This window comes from Schistocerca cancellata, chromosome 5, assembly GCF_023864275.1.
Source record: "Schistocerca cancellata isolate TAMUIC-IGC-003103 chromosome 5, iqSchCanc2.1, whole genome shotgun sequence".
NCBI lineage: Eukaryota > Metazoa > Arthropoda > Insecta > Orthoptera > Acrididae > Schistocerca > Schistocerca cancellata.
The window spans coordinates 400,385,156-400,392,644 of record NC_064630.1 but is presented as its reverse complement, the minus strand read 5'-3'; the positions used below and the strand labels follow the sequence as shown (position 1 = coordinate 400,392,644).

The following is a 7,489-nucleotide window of genomic DNA, read 5'->3' as shown; positions in this document are numbered from 1 at the left end:
GGGAAGTGGCGGTGCGGTCCCCTACGGCACTGCGTAGGATCCTACGGTCTTGGCGTGCATCCGTGCGTCGCTGCGGTCCGGTCCCAGGTCGACGGGCACGTTCACCTTCCGCCGACCACTGGCGACAACATCGATGTACTGTGGAGACCTCACGCCCCACGTGTTGAGCAATTCGGCGGTACGTCCACCCGGCCTCCCGCATGCCCACTATACGACCTCGCTCAAAGTCCGTCAACTGCACATACGGTTCACGTCCACGCTGTCGCGGCATGCTACCAGTGTTAAAGACTGCGACGGAGCTCCGTATGCCACGTGAAACTGGCTGACACTGACGGCGGCGGTGCACAAATGCTGCGCAGCTAGCGCCATTCGACGGCCAACACCGCGGTTCCTGGTGTGTCCGCTGTGCCGTGCGTGTGATCATTGCTTGTACAGCCCTCTCGCAGTGTCCGGAGCAAGTATGGTGTGTCTGACACACCGGTGTCAATGTGTTCTTTTTTCCATTTCCAGGAGTGTAAAAAGAAGACAGTAATGGCTGAGCTCATAAAGCAGCAGCTCCCATGCAAAAACCTATGCGCATCCACAAAGATAATGTACCTCTGATGAAACATTGACGGTGAGGTGTTCTATGAATTGCCTCCCCGGGTTGTAACAATCACTGCTGACATTTATTGGGGACAACTGAGACGTCTCGCAGGCGCAATCCAAGGACAACGAGCAGCAAGTCTGCGGGAAGTGATGCTACTCCACGATAAGGCCCGCCCTCACTCTGCTAGACATACAGGAAACGCTAAATAGGAGTTGGTTTGGAAATTCGTTCCGCACCCACGTCATTCACCTAATCTTGCTCCCTCAGATTTGCGCCTTCTCCGCTCTTCATCGAACAAGAAACTTCCTGTCCGGATGGAAATGAACTCCTAAGTTGGTTCGAGGAGTTCTTCGCCTCAAAAACAAGTGATTTCCACCGTCGCGAAATCGTTAAGTTACTCGGACGTTGGCAGACTATTGTGAAAAGTGAAGGAAAATATGTTATTGATAACTAAAGTCTCTGTTATGTGTTCCTGTTGCGTTTATTAAACTTATGGAAAAACGTTACGAACTTATGCACCAACCAAATATTTCATTTAAATGGTATTATTTTGCTTTTTTGTATTAGATTTTAGTCCTTTATATTTTATATTGTATTTTTTATAATTGTTGGATAAAGATGCAAGGCTAATGTTGAGGCTTGAGCATTGGAAAAGGCGAATAGCAAGCTTGTTGTAAGTGTTCTAGAAAAGAGCAATGGAGTTTTAAAGGAGATCAAAAACAAGACGCAATTGTGACCAATTAGAAAGTATTCTTCCTCCGTTTGGAAACTTTATCAAGTCGGCATCAACAGTCATGGAACGAACCCAGAGATAATTTGATAAGTAAGCGAAGACCTTGCGAAAAGGTAACACAGGCGCTTAAGAGGGTATAAGCGTAAATTTTGCAAGGATTGCTATTGTGTTGTCTCGAAACTCTCTAGCTAAATTAGTTTACTTCCTGAGGATGGCCTCTGTGACAACACCATAAGATGGAATATGTTAGTGTTTTAGATGCTCAGGGGCTTCAGAATATTTGTTGACCATGTTGTCTTATGCTAACATCACTGCGCAACAGTAGTACATAGTCAGAGGAGAGTACATGTGCCACGTCTCATACAAACATATTTCTCCTGCGGTATAACCGATGTCTCACAGTGTGCGACCAAAAATGGCAACTAGAAATGAACTCCGAAGTTGAAGTACGTGGTGCACTACGATTGATGAGAGCAAAAGTCTTATCTGAACACGGGTTCACTGTGACGTCAACGGCGTTGCTGCAGTGGATACACCGATTCCAGTCTGATCACCGAAGTTAAGCGCCGTCGGGCGTGGCCGGCACTTGGATGGGTCACGATCGGGGCCGCCATGCGCTGTTGCCATTTTTTTGGGAGCACTCAGGATCGTGATGCCAACTGAGGAGTTACTCGACCGAACAGTAGCGGCTCCGGTCAAAGAAAACCATCATAACGACCGGGAGTGCTGTGTGCTGACCACACGCCCCTCCTATCCGCATCCTCAGCTGAGGATGACACAGCAGACGGATGATCCCGATGGGACACTTGTGGCCTGAAGAGGGAGTGCTGCACAGACGTGGGTGATGCTGATCGCTAAATCTTGTGTCTCGCAATTCACATCTTTTTGGAAAGTTGAAAGGACGTCTTTCGGGACACAAATTTTCCAATGATGTTGACTTCAAACAGCAGTTCTTGAATACCTCCGCATACAAGATAAGGATTTCTACCGTCAAAGAGCAGAAACATTGATAGAATGTACCAATCGTTGTTCACAGGGCGACTATTTTGAAAAATAGTGTCATGTACCTGAGCCACTTTGAAGTGTAGTGCAGCGTTCAGCAAAAGTTATTTAGCGGACTATCATATTGTGTAACTTACTTTTTGCAGTCCACTCGTATTTTAGAAAATAATGCTTCACTACATCCAGATGAGATTTAATGAGAAATGGAATAACGCTTGCACAGTAAGATTTTCATATCGTTTTCATTACTCTCACGGAAAGAAAGTCGCAACGCCAAGAAGGAGTTGTGCGACATAAATGAAAGCTGGTAGATATGCTTCTACATCTGAAAGATGATGTCTGTTCAAATTTCACGCTAGCAGCGTAAGGGAGCCACTAATAGCGCCATTACGAGGATGGAAATTACGGTTGGCTTCAGTACTTGCTGCAACGGGAGTGAGCATTAGTTACTTTTGAGAATGGACGTTGTGAGTTAATCAAAAATACCTTTAAGACGACAAAGATACCATTATCAGTAAATCCCTGAGATTGAACGAGTTCTTGTAGTAGGGCTATGGAATGTTGGATGTTCCTTCTGTGATACTGCGGGAAAACTTGGCAGGAATGTAGCCACTGTACATGGTTGCTCAGAACTGTGGTCACAGGAATGTACGGTCGCAAGAAGACAGAGATCCAGAAGGACACGTGGCACTACCGAGAGTGATAACTGGTGTGTTAGGCATATGGCTCTGGCGCATCGCACTCCATCTGCAGCAGCAATTTGAAGGGCAGTTGGTACTACAGTGACACAACAATCGCTACAAATCGGTTACTTCAAGGACACGACGCCAAGTAGAGTGCTTTCCACATAAAATCCGAACCATACCCATTTGAGTCTGCAGTGGTGTTCAAAAATGGTTCAAATGGCTCTAAGCACTATGGGACTTAAAATCTGAGTCATCAGTCTGCTAGACTTAGAACTACTTAAACCTAACTAACCTAAGGACATCACACACATCCACGCCCGAGACAGGATTCGAACCTGCGACCGTATCAGCCGCGTGTTTCCGGACTGAAGCGCCTAGAACCGCTCGACCATGCAGTGGTGTCAACTGAGAGCTCATTGGAGGGGAGGGTGGAGGTCTGTTGTGTTTTCTGGTGAAAACTGTTTCTGTCTCGGTGCCTGTGATGGCCATATATTGGTTAGAAAGGAGCCAGTTGAGGGCCTGCTACCAACCTATCTGCGTGCTAAATACACTCCTGGAAATGGAAAAAAGAACACATTGACACCGGTGTGTCAGACACACCATACTTGCTCCGGACACTGCGAGAGGGCTGTACAAGCAATGATCACACGCACGGCACAGCGGACACACCAGGAACCGCGGTGTTGGCCGTCGAATGGCGCTAGCTGCGCAGCATTTGTGCACCGCCGCCGTCAGTGTCAGCCAGTTTGCCGCGGCATACGGAGCTCCATCGCAGTCTTTAACACTGGTAGCATGCCGCGACAGCGTGGACGGGAACCGTATGTGCAGTTGACGGACTTTGAGCGAGGGCGTATAGTGGGCATGCGGGAGGCCGGGTGGACGTACCGCCGAATTGCTCAACACGTGGGGCGTGAGGTCTCCACAGTACATCGATGTTGTCGCCAGTGGTCGGCGGAAGGTGCACGTGCCCGTCGACCTGGGACCGGACCGCAGCGACGCACGGATGCACGCCAAGACCGTAGGATCCTACGCAGTGCCGTAGGGGACCGCACCGCCACTCCCCAGCAAATTAGGGACACTGTTGCTCCTGGGGTATCGGCGAGGACCATTCGCAACCGTCTCCATGAAGCTGGGCTACGGTCCCGCACACCGTTAGGCCGTCTTCCGCTCACGCCCCAACATCGTGCAGCCCGCCTCCAGTGGTGTCGCGACAGGCGTGAATGGAGGGACGAATGGAGACGTGTCGTCTTCAGCGATGAGAGTCGCTTCTGCCTTGGTGCCAATGATGGTCGTATGCGTGTTTGGCGCCGTGCAGGTGAGCGCCACAATCAGGACTGCATACGACCGAGGCACACAGGGCCAACACCCGGCATCATGGTGTGGGGAGCGATCTCCTACACTGGCCGTACACCACTGGTGATCGTCGAGGGGACACTGAATAGTGCACGGTACATCCAAACCGTCATCGAACCCATCGTTCTACCATTCCTAGACCGGCAAGGGAACTTGCTGTTCCAACAGGACAATGCACGTCCGCATGTATCCCGTGCCACCCAACGTGCTCTAGAAGGTGTAAGTCAACTACCCTGGCCAGCGAGATCTCCGGATCTGTCCCCCATTGAACATGTTTGGGACTGGATGAAGCGTCGTCTCACGCGGTCTGCACGTCCAGCACGAACGCTGGTCCAACTGAGGCGCCAGGTGGAAATGGCATGGCAAGCCGTTCCACAGGACTACATCCAGCATCTCTACGATCGTCTCCATGGGAGAATAGCAGCCTGCATTGCTGCGAAAGGTGGATATACACTGTACTAGTGCCGACATTGTGCATGCTCTGTTGCCTGTGTCTATGTGCCTGTGGTTCTGTCAGTGTGATCATGTGATGTATCTGACCACAGGAATGTGTCAATAAAGTTTCCCCTTCCTGGGACAATGAATTCACGGCGTTCTTATTTCAATTTCCAGGAGTGTACGTTGAACCTACACTTGGAATTATGGTCTGGGGTGCGATTTCGTGTGACAGTAGGCGCACTCTCGTGGTTGTCCCACGCACCTTAACCACATATTTGTATGTCAGTCTGGGGATTCGACCCGTTGTGCTGCCATTCATAACCAGCATCCCAGGAGGTGTTTTCCAACAGATAACGCTCACCTACACACCGCTGTTGTAACTCAACAAGCTGTACAGTGCCGACGTGTTGCCTTAGCATGCTCGATCACTGGATCTGTCTTCAGCCGAGCACACATGCCGTATCATCGGACGGCATCTCCAGCATCGTTCACAAGCAGCATTACTGGTCCCTCTGTTGAGGCATTCGACATCCTGGAGGTTACACCAGTTACTAAGCACTCCATCTTCAGGCCACAAGTGGCCCAGCGGGACCATGTGACCGCCGTATAATCCTCAACTTAGCAACTTAGGATGCGGATAGGAGGGGGTTTGTGGTCAGCACACCGCTTTCCCGGTCGTTATGATGGCTTTCTGTGACCGGAGCCGCTACTATTCGGTCGAGTAGCTCCTCAATTGGCATTACGAGGCTGAGTGCACCCCGAAAAATAGCAACAGCGCATGGATGTCCGGACGGCCACCCATCCCAATGCCGGCCATGCCCAACAGGGCTTAACTTCGGTGAGCTGACGGGAACTGGTGTATCCACTGCGGCAAGGCCGTTGCCACACCAGTTATTAACGTACCAGTATTTCACATTTGTAATGACCTATTTCGTGCTTACATTAACTTATAACACTGCAATGTTAATCACTTAAATATGTTACCTAGACAAACGTATTCCGGGAATGTCATTACTATACATCAAAATTCTATGGTGTTGTGATTTGTTTCCGTCGAGTACATACTGACGAATTGGAGAGGTAACAAAGGGTTGCTCACGACTCCCAGTAAGACCTCGTACGACGCATACAGCCTGCACTGTCCAAGACGCCGCAGTTTTACTTTCCACGCGAGGCGTGTGTCTGCGGCTGGCAAAAAGCAGCGGCCGGATTCCGCAGCGTCACGTGCGGTCGCAGCAGGCAGGGGTCGCGGCAGAGGCGACCGCCGACCGCCCCCCGGCTGGAGCCGGAGACGTCGAAGGGAGGAGCAGACATATTGGGGAGCGGCCGTGACGGCCAGGGAATGCGGCGCTGCCCGCGGCAGAGGCGGCAGCAGCGGGCCACGGGGGGCCAGGAATGCCGGCTGTGCGGCACGCGCGCCCAAAGGCGCCGGGAATTCTACTGCTTCCCGAATCCCCTGGGAGGCGTGCCTCGCCCCTCCCCACACCGCTATAAGACGTCGCCTCTCCAGACGACCGACCGTTCGCTGTGGCCCGTGACGATGCAGTACCTGCAGCCACGCTGGAAACCAAACTCATGGGTAGGCGGTTTGCGTCAAGACAGGCGATACGTGTCTGCGTGAATACTGATATCAGCGTATATACCCGAAGTTATAATTACCTCGCTGAGAAAAGTCCGCGTCAATTAGAATGTCAACGTGCACACCTCCTGATGAGAAGTATCTGGACACCCATAAGTACATCTCACAAGGAAGTGACAAATCTACAGATGGCGGTAATATCGCGTACACAAGGTATAAAAGCGTACGACATTGGCAAAGCTGTCATACTCAGGGCATTCTTGTGAAAATGTTTCCGACATGATTGCGGCCGCTCGACGGGAATTAACAGATAAACACCACGTCGCTTTGAGGTTACATTTAGCAAATAGAAGAGAAATGGCCCACAAATAAAGCAGTTGCTGAAACCATTGAAATGTGTAGTGCCAGTACATAGGAGGTCGTGTCACGTTATGGAGATGTTTGCTGTAGTAATGGTGTAGTCCCCCTATTGCGCCTGAGCAACCGCTAAATGCGGAAGGATGTGAAAACATTTTTGAGCACTGTACACTGTGTACAATAGAGGAACATTTCAGAGACGCTGAATGTTTGATCAAAATGACAAAGCACCATGTCATAAAGCAGCGTTTGTGTGTCACTGGTATTTGGACGATAATAATCCTGAAATGGATTGGCCTGCCCTGTGTCCAGATCTAAACCCAATGGAATGGAATGGGATGACGTAGAAAGTCAGCTTCACGCTATACCTTCCAACACCACTACCGTCTCTGGTTTCGGAATTTGAGGAAGAATGCGCTGCCCTCACACATCTCATGGCAAATCTAATATCGAGGGTTCAAGCCATCACAAAGGAGCAGAGTGGATATATTCTGTATTACTCTGAGGCGATAAAAGTCACGTACTTCCTAGCATCGTGTCCAGTTGCCCGGTGTAGAGCAGCATCTCGACGTGACTCAAAAACAGTTGGAAGTCCCCTTTAGGAGTACTAAGCCATGTTGCCTCTGTAGCAGTCCATAATTGCGAAACTGCAGGATCTGATGTACGAACTGATCGCTCGATTATGTCCCATAAGTATCCGATGGGATTCATGTCGGGCGATCTGAGTGGTAAAATTACTCAATCGAACTGTC

The 7,489-nt window shown here is 50.2% G+C and overlaps 1 pseudogene; it reads right to left on the bottom strand.

Moving 5' to 3' along the window:
• Positions 1-5,567: 5,567 nt before the first annotated feature.
• On the bottom strand, positions 5,568-5,685 carry LOC126189401 (5S ribosomal RNA; annotated as a pseudogene).
• Between the last annotated feature and the right edge of the window lie 1,804 nt (positions 5,686-7,489).